This window comes from Panulirus ornatus, chromosome 1, assembly GCF_036320965.1.
Source record: "Panulirus ornatus isolate Po-2019 chromosome 1, ASM3632096v1, whole genome shotgun sequence".
Taxonomy (NCBI): Eukaryota; Metazoa; Arthropoda; class Malacostraca; order Decapoda; family Palinuridae; genus Panulirus; species Panulirus ornatus.
The window spans coordinates 30001545-30015492 of record NC_092224.1 but is presented as its reverse complement, the minus strand read 5'-3'; the positions used below and the strand labels follow the sequence as shown (position 1 = coordinate 30015492).

The window sequence follows — 13948 nt, the reverse complement described above, 5'->3', positions numbered from 1 at the left end:
TATCTATGAAGATATCCCGACATTTAAAATTCACCATGCCATTGATTTATATAAACATGAGATGTTTATATAGCCTCTACCCGACTCTAGCCATGTCCCCAGTGTTCACTCATTACTGAAATGCTTTGTTTGTATACAACTGACAAATAGGTATGTTACATTTAAGAGATCCAAAGACCCTCGCGTTGTACGAATTTTTAATTGAAATGTCTGATTTCATTGCATACGTTCGTGTCAAGCGTGGAGAATTATCAGAAAAGAAACATCTAGTATATAAAACTAGATATTGTTGGAAAATCTTTACACTGCGCCTGGGTTTGTTTATATTTGGAAAAGAAAATAAGCAGCCTGACACATTGGTTTGATGTCCTGTGGTAGTCTGCCTGCCTGCCAACACTGTGGTCTGCTTGCTTGCTTTTGTGGTCTTCCTGCCTCCACTTTGGCATGCCTGCCTACACTCTGGTGTGCTCTCCTATTATCTAGCCTGTTTGCTTACACTCTGATCTACTTACAGTGTGACCTTCCTGTCTACATTGATCTGCTTGCCAACACTGTGGCTTGCTTGCTTACGCTGTAGCTCGCTTGTTTACTTTGTTGTCTACCTGCCTACACGGTAGCCTGCTTGCCTGCCTACATTTTGGTCTGACTGACTGCGCTGTGGTCTGCCTCCCTGCATTTAGGTGTGCATGCCTACACTGTGGCCTGCGTGCCTGCACTTTGGTGTACTTGCCTACGCCGTGGCCTGCCTGCCAACACTGTGACCTGTTTGCCGACACTGTTAACTCAGTAGAAGGAGAAACTTAAGATTGGTATCCTTATCTTTTATCATTTTAATTTCGTTATCGTAATGAGATGTGTTGTCAAGGTGGGGTTCTAGAGACTTGGTCTCAGTAATGTTCGGTGTGGAAACATATAACTTAATATGTTTAGCTCTTCTTTCTTGACTACTCTCTTTCCTCTCCATGTGTCTGGCCCTCTCTCCATGTCTTCGGTTCTTTCTTCATGTTTACTTCCTCTCCCCTCAATGTCTCTGATTCTCTCATGTCTTCTTTCTCTCTCAACGTGTCTGGCTCTTCCTTTACGTCAACTGCCTTACCTTCCATGTATCTGGCACTTCTCTCATGTCTTCAGACTTCTCTCACCATATCTCATAATGTCTACTGACTCTGTTCATGTCTGCTGCCTCGCACCATGTCTCTGGCTCTCTCATCGTGTCTGTTGCCTCTCTCACCATGTCTCTGGCTTTCCCATTAAGTCTACTGCCTCTCTCACCATGTCTCTGGCTCTCCTATCATGCTTACTGCATATCTCTCTATGTCTCAGGCTCTCCAATCATGTCTTCTGCCTTTCTCACCTTGTCTCAGGTTCTCTTATCATGCTTACTGCCTCTGTCACCCTGTCTCTGGCTCTCCAATCATGTCTACTGCCTTTCTCATCCTGTCTTAGGCTCTCCCATCATGTCTTCTGCCTTTCTCACCTTGTCCCTGGCTCTCCTGTTATGCTTACTGCCTCTCTCACCGTGTCTCTGGTTCTCCCATCATGTTTACAGCCCTTCTCACAGTGTCTCTGGCTCTCCAATCATGCTTAATGCCTCTCTCACCGTGTCTCTGGCTCTCCAATCATGTCTATTGCCTTTCTAATCCTGTCTTAGGCTCTCCTATCGTGTCTACAGCCTTTCTCACCATGTCTCTGGTTCTTCCATAATGTCTGCTGCCTTTTTCACCGTGTCTGGCTCTCCCATCATGTCTGCGGCCTTTCTCATCATGTCTTTAGCTCTCCCATTATGTCTGCTGTCTCTCTCACTGTGCCTCAGGCTCTCCCTTCATATTTCTGATGCCTGTCCCTTAATGTGTCTGGCCCTTCCTGCATATTTACTGTCTGTTTCTCCTCTTCGTCCGTGACTACTCCTTAATGTCTCCTGGCTCTCCCTTTTGTCCACTGCCTCTCACCTCCATTTATCTGGCTTTCTCTCATGTCTCCTGCCTTTCCCTCCATGTGTTTGGCTCTTCTTTCATGTCTGCAGCCTCTCCATCCATGTCTCTCCACTCCTTGTGTCTGGCCGTCTGTTCATCTCCCCTCCATGTGACCTGCTCTCCCATCATATCTACTGCCTCTCCCCTCCTTGTGTCTGGCTCTTCCTTCATGTCTACTGCTTCTCCCCTCCATTGACCCGCTCTCCAGAAACATATCTAACTCTCCCTCTCTCCTGGATCTCCCTTCATATGCCTTGCCCTACTTCACCTCTTTTCGCTCTCCCTGCATGTGTTTGGTTCTATCTATGCCGAGCTTTCCCCACACGTATTTTGGCACTCCCTCCCAAGTGTTTGAGTCTCCCTCTCGTCTCCCGGCTCTCCTCTGTGACGTAGCTCTTTCCCACGTCTCCTAGCTCTACCCTGCATCTCCTAGTTCTTCCCCACGTCTCCTAGCTCTACCCCGCGTCTCATAGTTCTACCCCGCGTCTCCTAGCTGTATCCCACATCCCCTAGCACTCCCTCCATCTGTCTGGCTCTTTCTCATTCATCCCGGCTCTCCTCACGTCTTCTGACTCTTTCTTCGTGTCTCGATCTCTCTCCAAGAACCTACATGTGTCTTGGATCTCCCCTGTGTTCCCTGTCTCTTCCTCCATGCATCCTATCTTTCCCTTTATTTGTCCTGTCTCCCTTTGTGTGTTCTTTCTTCCACTGTGTGTTCTGGCTCTCCCTCAATATGCTCTGCATCTTATTCTCCCTTTTATTGTCTTGTCTCTCCCTCTGCGTCCTGTCTCCTTATATGAGTCGTGGCTCTCCCTTATGTGTCTTGGGTCTCTTCTCTGTTATGTATGTCCGTCCATATGATCTCTCTCTCCATTCATGTGTCCACTGTCTTGTCTCCCTTTATGTGTCTACTCTCTTTCTCTGTGTTATCCTGGTTCTGTCTTCCCCTTCCCTCCATGTGTCTGGTTTATCCTTATGTCTCCTGCTATTCCCTCTTGTTGGTCTAGCCCTCTCACGTTTTTCCTATCTCTCCTTTGTGTCTCCTGGCTCTCCTTATGTCTCTGGCTGTACATCTGTCTTATTCTCCCTCTTGTGTATTTCACTCCTCCCTATGTGTTCTTGCTATCCCTACAGCTCTCTGGTTCTCCGTCCATGTGCCTTGCTCTTATCCATGTCTCCTAACTCACTCACTCTCTCTCTCTCTCTCTCTCTCTCTCTCTCTCTCTCTCTCTCTCTCTCTCTCTCTCTCTCTCTCTCTCTCGCTCTCTCTCTCCATATGTCTTGTTTCTCCCTCACGTCTTCTGGTTCTCCCTTCATATGTCCCGGCTTCCTCAATATTCCCTGGCTCTCTTTACGTGTTTCCTGGCCCCCTCTAGGTGTCCTAGCTCCCCCGAACTATACTTTAGGTTGTTTTGTCGGGTCTTTCCTCACACTCACAATGATGCCATCCCCACGTGCATGTTGGTCCTCCTCACATTTGTGGTGGTCCTTTCCACATGTAGGTTGGTCCTTCCCACATGCATTGGGGTCCTCCAAGCATGTGTAGTGGTCCCCTCCACGTGTTTGGTGGCCATTCCCACACTTGTGTTGGTTTTCCCTCGTATGGTGGCCACATTGACATGTGTGATGGCTATCCCACGTGTAGTGGCCTTCCCCACACATATGGTGGCCCACCCCATGCATATAGGCCATCTCCACGCATGTTGTTTTTCCTCACATATGGTGGCCATTTCCACATGTGATGGTCCTCCCCAAACGTGTAGTGGCCATCCACTCGTGTGAAGGCCCTCACCACATATGGTGGCCATTCCCAAATGTTTGTTGACCATCCCCACATGTGTGCTGATCCTCCCCACTCATGTGCTGGTCCTCCTTGCATGTTTGGTGGCTATCCCCATATCGTGTGATGGCCATCTCCACGCATGTGGTGAGAGCACTGAATAGCCTGAGAAGCTCCAGTGTTTGGCTGATAAGCTTAAATAATCCAATCCAATTCACACTTGTGGTGGCTATCCCAATACGTGGTGGTTGCCATGTCTACATATGTGATTGTTCTTCCCATGCATGTGAGGTTGTCCCCACTAATGTGGAGGTCTTCCCCATACATGTGGTGACCTTTCTCCCACCTGTGGTAATCTTTCCCATAGATGTGGTGGCCATCCTTACACCTCAGATGGCCCTCCCCACACATAGTGGCCACTCCCAAATGTCTGGTGACCATCCCCACACGTGTGTGGTTGTGGTGTGATAGCCATCTTCATGTGATGGCCATCCCCACATGTATGGTGGTCTTTTCCACACGTGTTGGCTTTCCCCACACATGTGGAGACCTTTCCCACACCTATGGTAACCTTTCCCCTTCATGTGATAGCCATCATTACACCTGTGCTGACCATCCTCACACATGATATGGCCAGCCTCACACTTTTGATGGTTCTCCTCATAGGGTGTGGTCCTCCTCATACACTGTAGCCCTCCCTTTATGTATGTTGACCATCCTCACACCTTTAGTGGTCCACAATTGTGTTGGTCACCACCACAATTATGGTGGTCATCCCCATACCTGTTCCCATTGGATTCCACACCTTGGCAGATATGTTAGGCAGTAAGCCTGTGTTGGGGCCCACTTTCCCAGTGTTGGGGCCTGTTGACACTGTGTTTTGGTCCTCTGTCCTGTTCACATGTTTGAGCCCATGACACTCACTTAAACCATGTTAGGGCCATTTGAGGGCCTACCGACTGTGTCAGGGCCCATTGACTCCTATGTTAGAGCTCATTGATCCCCATGTTATAACCTGTTGACAACATGCTTAGGCCAAGCACAATAAGTTTACTGAGGATGCCATCTGGCACGAACATACTCACTATGTATATAGAACATACACTAGTGTGATCTCAGATGTGAAGCACAGCTGCTTACATACAGATGTATAGGTACAAATGTGTAGCACAGGAACTTAGATTTATTGATGTAGATCAAAGCTTTTTGGCTTATATCCATGTCTTTTGGTACATTTGTATGTGACAGACTTGGCTTTAAATATCTTATCTGTAATAGCTAAAGATGTTTCTAAAGATGTTTGAGAATATCTTATCTATTATAACTAAAGATGTTTGAGAATATCTTTTCTATTATAACAAAAGATGTTTGAGTGGCAAACTTTGTTGAGCAAGTGACTTTTGATTACGAGCATGATAATACTGTGCTATGTAAAGTTTACCAACTGGTGACACTGTGAATGGGTCAGTCAAGAAAAATGTAGCTCGTGAATTTCTGTATATGTTTGTAGATAATGCAGGCATGAAAGTGGTGAAAAGTGAGGAACATGGCATCCAATGACAAGCTGCAAAATCGATCTGGTATGTAGTTGATGGAATTCATCACATAGGAATGCAAAGTAATGAGGATAGGTTACAGTGGAAGAAGGTTTTGATGTGAATATTCTGTAGCAGGAAATGAAATAAGTTGAAGGAATCTCTGTGTGACAGGGAGCTGAGAGTAGATACACTACATTAGGAGAACTGTCTACAAGAATATAGCATTCAAGTGTTTGAATAAGGAAAGATATAGCAAGCTGTAAACGTCCTACATTAGTTCTAAACTAAATATGCATCTTTGGTTTGTTTACTGCAGTTAAAGAAGCACAGAGAACAAGTAGAGAAGGTATAGAGGAGGGCAACAAAGATTGTATCTCTTTCCTCTGATGGTTCTTTTATTCCACCTCTTGACTCGGTGAACATACTTGGTATTACTGTAATATCCACACTTAGAAAACCCCACATTGCAGAAACTGCTAATTCTGTCTCTCAGAAACTGGGAGTCCAGTGTAGATGTCAACATTTCTTTTCTTTGATCCATTCTTTTATGGAGTAATGTTTGCATGTCTGGGTGGTTCTAATTTTGCATCCTTAACAGAGTTGGGTTGTTAGCAGTCCAACTTATTAACTCTCCCAGGATAACTCTAAAACTTGACCCACTTACCTTATGCTGCAATGTTGGTTCACTTTCCATCTTCTTCGGGTAATTACATTGATCATGTGTTCCTGAAAGCTGGCTGCTTGTGTACTCCCACAACACAAAACTAGGAAAGGTGCTGCATACTATGATTACTAGTTGGCCATTGACAACTCGAGTTGGGCCACTTTTATAACTGCTTCTTTCTCTTCACCTTGAATCTTTGGAACTCTCTACTGTCTACAGGCTTTTTTTAGAAGGAGGTTTGCCACTTCCTCCAGAATTCATATGTACTTTCCCCTTGTTTCTTTTTTTAATTCATAAGTCTCTTTATATTTCAGTTAAGATCCAACTTTGATGTGGACTTTAGTCTGTGACTGGAGGAGGAAAAAAAAGCTGAGCTAAAGGGAAAGGCTAGAGGCCTTAATTTTGTCCACTATGGAAGAGAGAAGAAATTTAGCAAGAAACTTTCATGAAAGATGTAAAGAAGTATGTTTATAGCATAAGACTGGTAGGTGAATGGAATAAACTTGAAAGAGGATGTGGTCAGCGCAGACAGTATACAGAAGCATAATAGGTTGCATGATGAAGAATGTCCCGGGAATGGGGCCACACAAATGTAAAAGTCCCTCCTTGAACAATACAAATAGATAATTACAAAAAGGTAGTTATTGCACCCACAGTTTCCATGAATTTAGTAATGAAGAAATCAGAACATGGATATAATTTAGAAGTAAATAGTGGAGAAAGTTGAAAAAAGAGCATTTCATAGTTCGTTAGAGAATGCCATAAAACAAAAGAGATTACAGTTGTACTGTGGAGATAAAGATAACACTGTAGCCAGCCAGCATTTGAAAGGTATGAGAGTAAGAAATGTGTATTGCATGTTATAGAAGGAGGAGCAGAGGAAGTCTGAAAAAAAAAAGAATATTGTGGACAATGCAAAACTTCATGTGTTCATCAGAAGCAAAGTAATGGTTAAAGAGAGCAGCTAATCAGGCAAAGGAATTCAAAGGATGATGAAAAAATATGAGGTGCTAAACAATGATTTGAAAAGTGTTTTCATAGGGGAAACAATATTACTTCAAGACTAGATTGGAAAAGACTTGTAAGGAATTGAAATTGATGGAAAAGACAACAAGGCTGTTCAAACACCTTGACCCATGTCAGGCTATGGTTCTGATGAAGTCTCTGCCTATATGCCAAAGCATGGGATCTTAACCTGTGGTCCGTAAACCACTTCTCAGTGGTCCACAGAAGGATAAGAAATATAGATAAGTGCATATTAAATAAATAGATAAATTTTTCCATCATTACTATCTGTAGTCAAGTGTTATTTGTTCTTGATTGTAATTTCAGACCTGATATAATATTGGATATATGCTGAAGGTGGTCCACAGATACAGTGGGTGTGTCTATGGTGTCCAGATACGTAAAAAGGTTAAGAACCCTGTGCTAAAGGAATATGCAGAAACATTTTATAAACATTTTAGAACTTTGTCCAACAGGCCACTTGAGGAAGGCATTGTTTTAAAGGTTTGGAAGAGAGCAAATGTCATGCCTGTATTAAAGAAAGGTGACCACATAAATTGTTCTGAGTTACTGTCCAGTTTACATAATTAGTCTTATCTGCAAAATATGAGAAAAGATAGCAAATCAGGAAGCAAATAGACAATTTCTTGCTAAGGATAGACTACGAAACAGGAAGATAACGCAGATTAAGAGAAAGTTCATGCATTACAAATATGAAGTAACAAGACAGAGTGAGCTAAGTCGCAGTCAGAGGTAGATGGGTAACCAGTATTCCAGGAATGCCAGAAACCCTTTAATACTTTTCAACATTGGAGGTTCATTGGGAAGCTAGATTTGCAGGCAGGAATAATGGGAGACTTCTTGAATGTGTTGAAGATTACCTTAGTGGAAGAAATAAAAAGGACACAGGTTTTAGGATTATTTTCTAAATGGGCTGGGGTCAGCAGTGGTGTACTGCAAGGGTCAGTCTTGAGCACACTGTTCTTCTTGGTATATGTAAATAACTTAGATTATGGATTAAGCTCTTACCTGAACATGTTTGCAGTTGGTCCCAGGATCATAAGAGAAGTAAATTACTGTATAAAGATAGTTGCATTTGTTTGGAAGGGGACGTTGACAAATTTTGAGTATGGTTTGATAAATGATTATTAAGATTTTAGCCAAATGCTAAGTGATGAGATAACATGCTGTGAAAGAAGGCCTTGGCTCAAATATTACCAAGCAGAAGATATGCCACAGGAATCTGTGTGTGAAAGAGGTATAGGATCGATATTGTACTTAACCTGCCACTAGAGATCGGCATCTGGAGAATTGTTATGGAGGCAGTTTGCCAGCTAACAAATATCAGAATTGCATATAAGTGCAAGGTTAAGCTATTCACAATATATACTAGACCAAAGTAGAATTATGCTTCTCAAGTCTGGTCACTGAACCAAAGAAACAGATTTTACTGAGAGTTCAGAGAATGGCAGCTAAGATGGTACCTGATTTAAGAGAGCTGACATACAGTAAAAGAAGGTTGAGGGCTACATATTTGCCCTACTTGTCAGAGAGAAGAGATAGGGATGACCTGATTACAGCCTTTTAAGTTTCTAAGTCAGCTGGATGATGTCAAAAATGAACAGTTCTTTGTGAGATACATTGACGGTAATAATCAGACAGCATAAAAAGAAACAAGAAGACTGGCTTGTTCAAAAGGAAATAAAAAAGTTGCTATTTTAGTGTGGTGCTTTAGGATGGTTGGGTAAGACTAAGTACTGAAACAGTGAATGCTAGCTTTATACAAATGTTAAAAAAAAGCTTCGTATTGGGAAATTTCAAGATATGGAGTCCTACAAGTGTAGAAATCTCTCTCCCCTTTGTACAGACAGTTACAATACATTGTTGAGTTGCATGTAAAAGGGGAATAATCATATTATTTGTTGGTAGTGGATGCCTCGATATTACATAACATGATTAACTGTCCTTGTTACTAACACATCTGTACAGTTGGGACACTGGCACTTGGCCACTGTGGATGTCCATACATAGATTAACCTTTACACCCAGGTGACATGTATATGTTTTGTAGTTTATGGTATTTTGTAGGATGAAGCATACATAAGCTTCAACTGCTGGTTGAAATTGTTTCTTTTGGGTGTTAGGGATAAGCTCTCTATCACAAAGGGGTGTGTGTGTGTGTTGATGTAGAGCTAAAACTCAACCATTCAGGGATTATATGGATGCGAATGCAGACATGACTCAACTGGTTGAGAAGAGTATACAAGGAAGAGTCAAGGTGAGAGGGTGTATGTAGAGCATGGGTACAGATGAAAGGAGCTGGGTTTATGTGAGGTGAGATTGGTGTGTATTTGGCAAGTGAAAATATCCTGAAGGGAGTGCATGTGTCCCTAGCAGAGTATGGGTGTTCCTGAGAGGAATGAACGTATTCATAAGAGAAGTATGGGTGTCCATAAGGGGAGTGTGGGTTCCCTGAGTGTAGTTTATTTATACCTGAAAGGAGTGAAGATGTCCCCAAGGAGAGTGTGAGTATCTCTGAGGAGAAAGTGGGTTTTCCTGAGGGGAGTATAGGTGCCTCTTATGGGAATATGTGTGCTATGTGGGGAATAGGTGTCCTTAAGAGGAGTATGGGTGTCCCTGAAGGGAGGATGGGTGCCCTTGAAGGAGTGTACGTTTGTCAAAGGAGATAGTATGTACTCTAGAGGGGTATGTAGGTATCATTAAGGTTAGTATTAGTGTCTTTAGCAGAGTAAAAGTATCTTTTAGGGGAGTGTGAGTGTCCCAAGGAGACTAATCTTTGAGGGGAGTATTGGTGTCCCTTGAAGGGAGTGTTGGTCGCTGAAGGGATTTTCAATGTGGGAAGTGCATCATTTTATAAGGAGGGGTGATATATATAGGAGTAGAATGAGAGGCGAGGAGAGAATGGAGTGTGGCTTTTGGTGTGGTGCAGCTGGGCATTAACTTGCTTTGGGTATAATGACTGAGCACAGACACTCCCTCTTATTTCCTTTATGATGATAATGTTGGTTCTTGTCAGTGGGTCATATGTTGTGTGACTAAGTAGTAGCTTTATAGGTTTCTGTTCATGGGCTTGTGATTGCCAGGTCATATGTATTTTCTTGATCTTAAGAAGGAATTGAGTGTCTTTCTGGTGCATTTAAATTTTTTTCTAAGGAAATGTCTTTATGGTGACAGGCAGAGTGGTGGTGTAGATGAAGGTATGAGTTGTAATGCCTCTGTCAAGGTTTACAGTAGCATGCCAGCATCTTCTAGGCTCTGACAAGCCCACTCCAACCTGCCACCCCCTCCATCATAACACTCACGTTGTAAATTCTTAAGCAAAATGGTATATGTGACTTGCCTTCTTGCTTATGGGTCATACTGTCATGCTTAGGAAGTTAGACAGAAGAGTTATAAAGTGTCACTTGGGTTTGTTAGGGTAGTAGGCAGGCACAACACTGCCCAGACCCCCATTAGATCTTTTGCTTTTTAATTTTGTTTCAGGGCAGAAATCTGTAAAGTACAAGGTGAAAGGTACCAGTATTGTAAGGGAGCAGCACTGGTGCTCTTGTTGTGAAGGACTCGAGAGATGACTTGTAGAAGATCTCATGCTAACTCTGTTGGCAGCATAAGTGTGTGTTAGTTGTTGACAACAAACAGAGACTGTAACAGGTTTGTAGGCTATCCCTGGCAGATTCAGAACATGAGAAGCAGAAGGACATAGTGATTGTACTGGTGCATGGAGGGAAGGCAGCAGGGATCACTCCTGGACGATTGTCATGTCCAGAGGTGTTAGAGTGAGGGAAGCACCAACCAGCATCATTGTGGTGAGGATCTATCTGTAATGGAACATCAGGAAGATAGGTATGAAGTTGAGGCCAGCAGGCCTCAACCAGCCAGGGACCTCACACCGGGGCTTGCTGCTCCAGGGGATGTACATACCACGGCATCCTGGACCCTTAACTCCCTCTTGATACCTCTGACCTTCGCCAGGTCACCGCTGGGCAATTTCAGCCTGTCCTCCCTGGCCTCTCTGGCCTCAGCCTACTACCAGGCTGGACGAGAGGAGGTCATCATCGGTTACAATGTAAGCATTGGTCACTCTTGTACACCTTACAGATTTCGCATGTCCAGACCTCGCAATATGTGGCAAATTGAGTATTCCTTAACCACACACTTTTTTGGATATAAGTGGACGTATCATGTTACATTATGGTTATGAGCCCTGTTGTGTGATCATGATTATTTGATAGGTTGTAGGGTATTGCTATATTATATATATTTATTTATTTTGCTTTGTCACTGTCTCCCGCGTTTGCGAGGTAGCGCAAGGAAACAGACGAAAGAAATGGCCCAACCCACCCCCATACACATGTATATACATACACGTCCACACACGCAAATATACATACCTACACATCTCAATGCACACATATATATACACACACAGACATATACATATATACACATGTACATGATTCATACTGTCTGCCTTTATTCATTCCCATCGCCACCCCGCCACACATGAAATAACAAACCCCTCCCCCCGCATGTGCACAAGGAAGCGCTAGGAAAAGACAAAAAAGGCCACATTCGTTCACACTCAGTCTCTAGCTGTCATGTATAATGCACCGAAACCACAGCTCCCTTTCCACATCCAGGCCCCTCAGAACTTTCCATGGTTTACCCTAGATGCTTCACATGCCCTGGTTCAATCCATTGACAGCACGTCGACCCCGATATACCACATCGTTCCAATCCACTCTATTCCTTGCATGCCTTTCACCCTCCTGCATGCTCAGGCCCTGATCACTCAAAATCTTTTTCACTCCATCTTTCCACCTCCAATTTGGTCTCCCACTTCTCATTCCCTCCACCTCTGACACACATATCCTCTTAGTCAATTTTTCCTCACTCGTTCTCTCCATGTGACCAAACCATATCAAAACACCCTCTTCTGCTCTCTCAACCACTCTCTTTATTTCCACATATCTCTCTTACCCTTTCATTACTTACTCGATCAAACCACCTCACACCACATATTGTCCTCAAACATCTCATTTCCAGCACATCCACCCTCCACCACACAACTCTATCTATAGCGCATGCCTCGCAACCATATATTATCCCTGGGGATAAGGGAGAAAGATTACTTTCCACGTATTCCCTGCGTGTTGTAGAAGGCGACTAAAAGGGGAGGGAGCAGGGGGCTGGAAATCCTCCCCTCCAGTTTTTACTTTACCAAAAGAGGGAAAAGAGAAGGGGGCCAAATGAAGATTTTCTCTTTAAGGCTCAGTCCTGTGTTTGTAACGTTTTCTCACAAATGCTGGAAATGGCGAATGTGTATAAGAAAGATATTTATTTATTATACTTAATTGCCATTTCCCGTGTTAGCACAAGAAAACAGACGAAGAATGGCCCAACCCACCCACATACACATGTATATACATAAATGCTCACACATGCACATGCATACATATTCATTTCAGCATGACAAATACATGTATACATATGCACATATTCACACTTGCAGCCTTCATCCATTCCCATCGCCACCCTGCCACACATGAAATACATGCATGCATTCCGCCAATCTTCAGGCACTTCACTGTGATCCATATTCCACTGCAATACCATCCAAACCCACCACCTTGTTGGCTTTCATCTTATGCAAAGCTTTCACTACCTCTTCTCTGTTTACCAAACTATTCTCCCTGATCCTCTCATTTTGCACACCACCCCAACCTAAACACCCTATATCTGCCACTCTTTCATCAAACACATTCAACAAACCTCCAAAATACTCACTCCATCTCCTCACTTCACCACTACTTGTTATTACCTCCCCATTTGACCCCTTCACCCATGTTCCCATTTGTTCTCTTGTGTTACGCACTTTATTTACCTCCTTGCAAAACATCTTTTTATTTTTCCTAAAATTAGATGATACACTCTCACCCCAACTCTCATTTGCACTCTTTTTTTCACCTGTTGCACCTTTCTCTTGACCTCCTGCCACTTTCTTGTATACATCTAGTCATTTGCACTACTTCCCTGCAAAAATCATCCAAACGCCTCTCTCTCTTCTCTTTCACTAACATCATCTCAGCACTCGCTACCCTTTCTAACCTGCCCACCTCCCACCTTTCTCATGCCACATGCATCTTTTTCGCAAGCCATCACTCCTCTTACATCATTTGCTCTCGCCTTTTGCCATTCTGCACTCAATCTCTCTTGATACTTCCTCACACAAGTCTCCTTTCCAAGCTCACTTACTCGTGCCACTCTCTTTTCCCCAATATTCTCTCCTTTTCTGAAAACCTCAATGATTATATATATAGTGCCTGAGGATGTATAGTGTCCAAGGATGTTTTAGATGAAAGTACTCACCATTTTTATTTTCTCTTTCCATTGGTGATTATGCATGTGTCTCTTTATGATATATATCTCTTTTTTTATGTGTTTATGATTTCTACTGTGAGAAAGTAGCATCAAGAATGGATCACTGAGCCTTAGAGGTAAAGATCCTTGCTTGTCTCCTTGCTTTGCTCTTTCTGTTGGAAAGAAGTACAGGAATGGGGAAGTATATCCAGTCACTCGCTTTTCCCCCCATTGTCATCTTCTATTTCCAGTCTTTAACTTGGCTAAATGAAGTTAGATTATAATCAGACATGGTCATGGTAATTAACTGAAATTTAAGGGTAAAATGAATGGACATCCACATACTAGTTAATATAATCAAACCTCTAGTTATTATTGACTAGCATTGACAAAAACAGTTGATTTTCAGCTGAAAATTAGACTTTGACCCATATTGCAGTCCAGTATTGTGAATGTGATGTCTGGTTTGAAGCCAGCTGAGCTAGTATCACCACTGTTGCACCAAATGCCTATTGCAAATTTGTTTATGATGTACAGATAGCAACTAATTGGTCATATTCATTTACTTTACAAGGCCATGGTGGCTAATAATGAAAGTTAATGTGAG

The 13948-nt window shown here is 43.0% G+C and overlaps 1 protein-coding gene across 4 annotated transcripts in view; it reads left to right on the top strand.

The window, feature by feature from the left end:
• mtd (TLD domain-containing protein mustard) overlaps positions 1-13948 on the top strand; it is a 756074-nt gene that overhangs the window by 581570 nt on the left and 160556 nt on the right. The gene's annotated exons all lie outside the window — the stretch shown is intronic.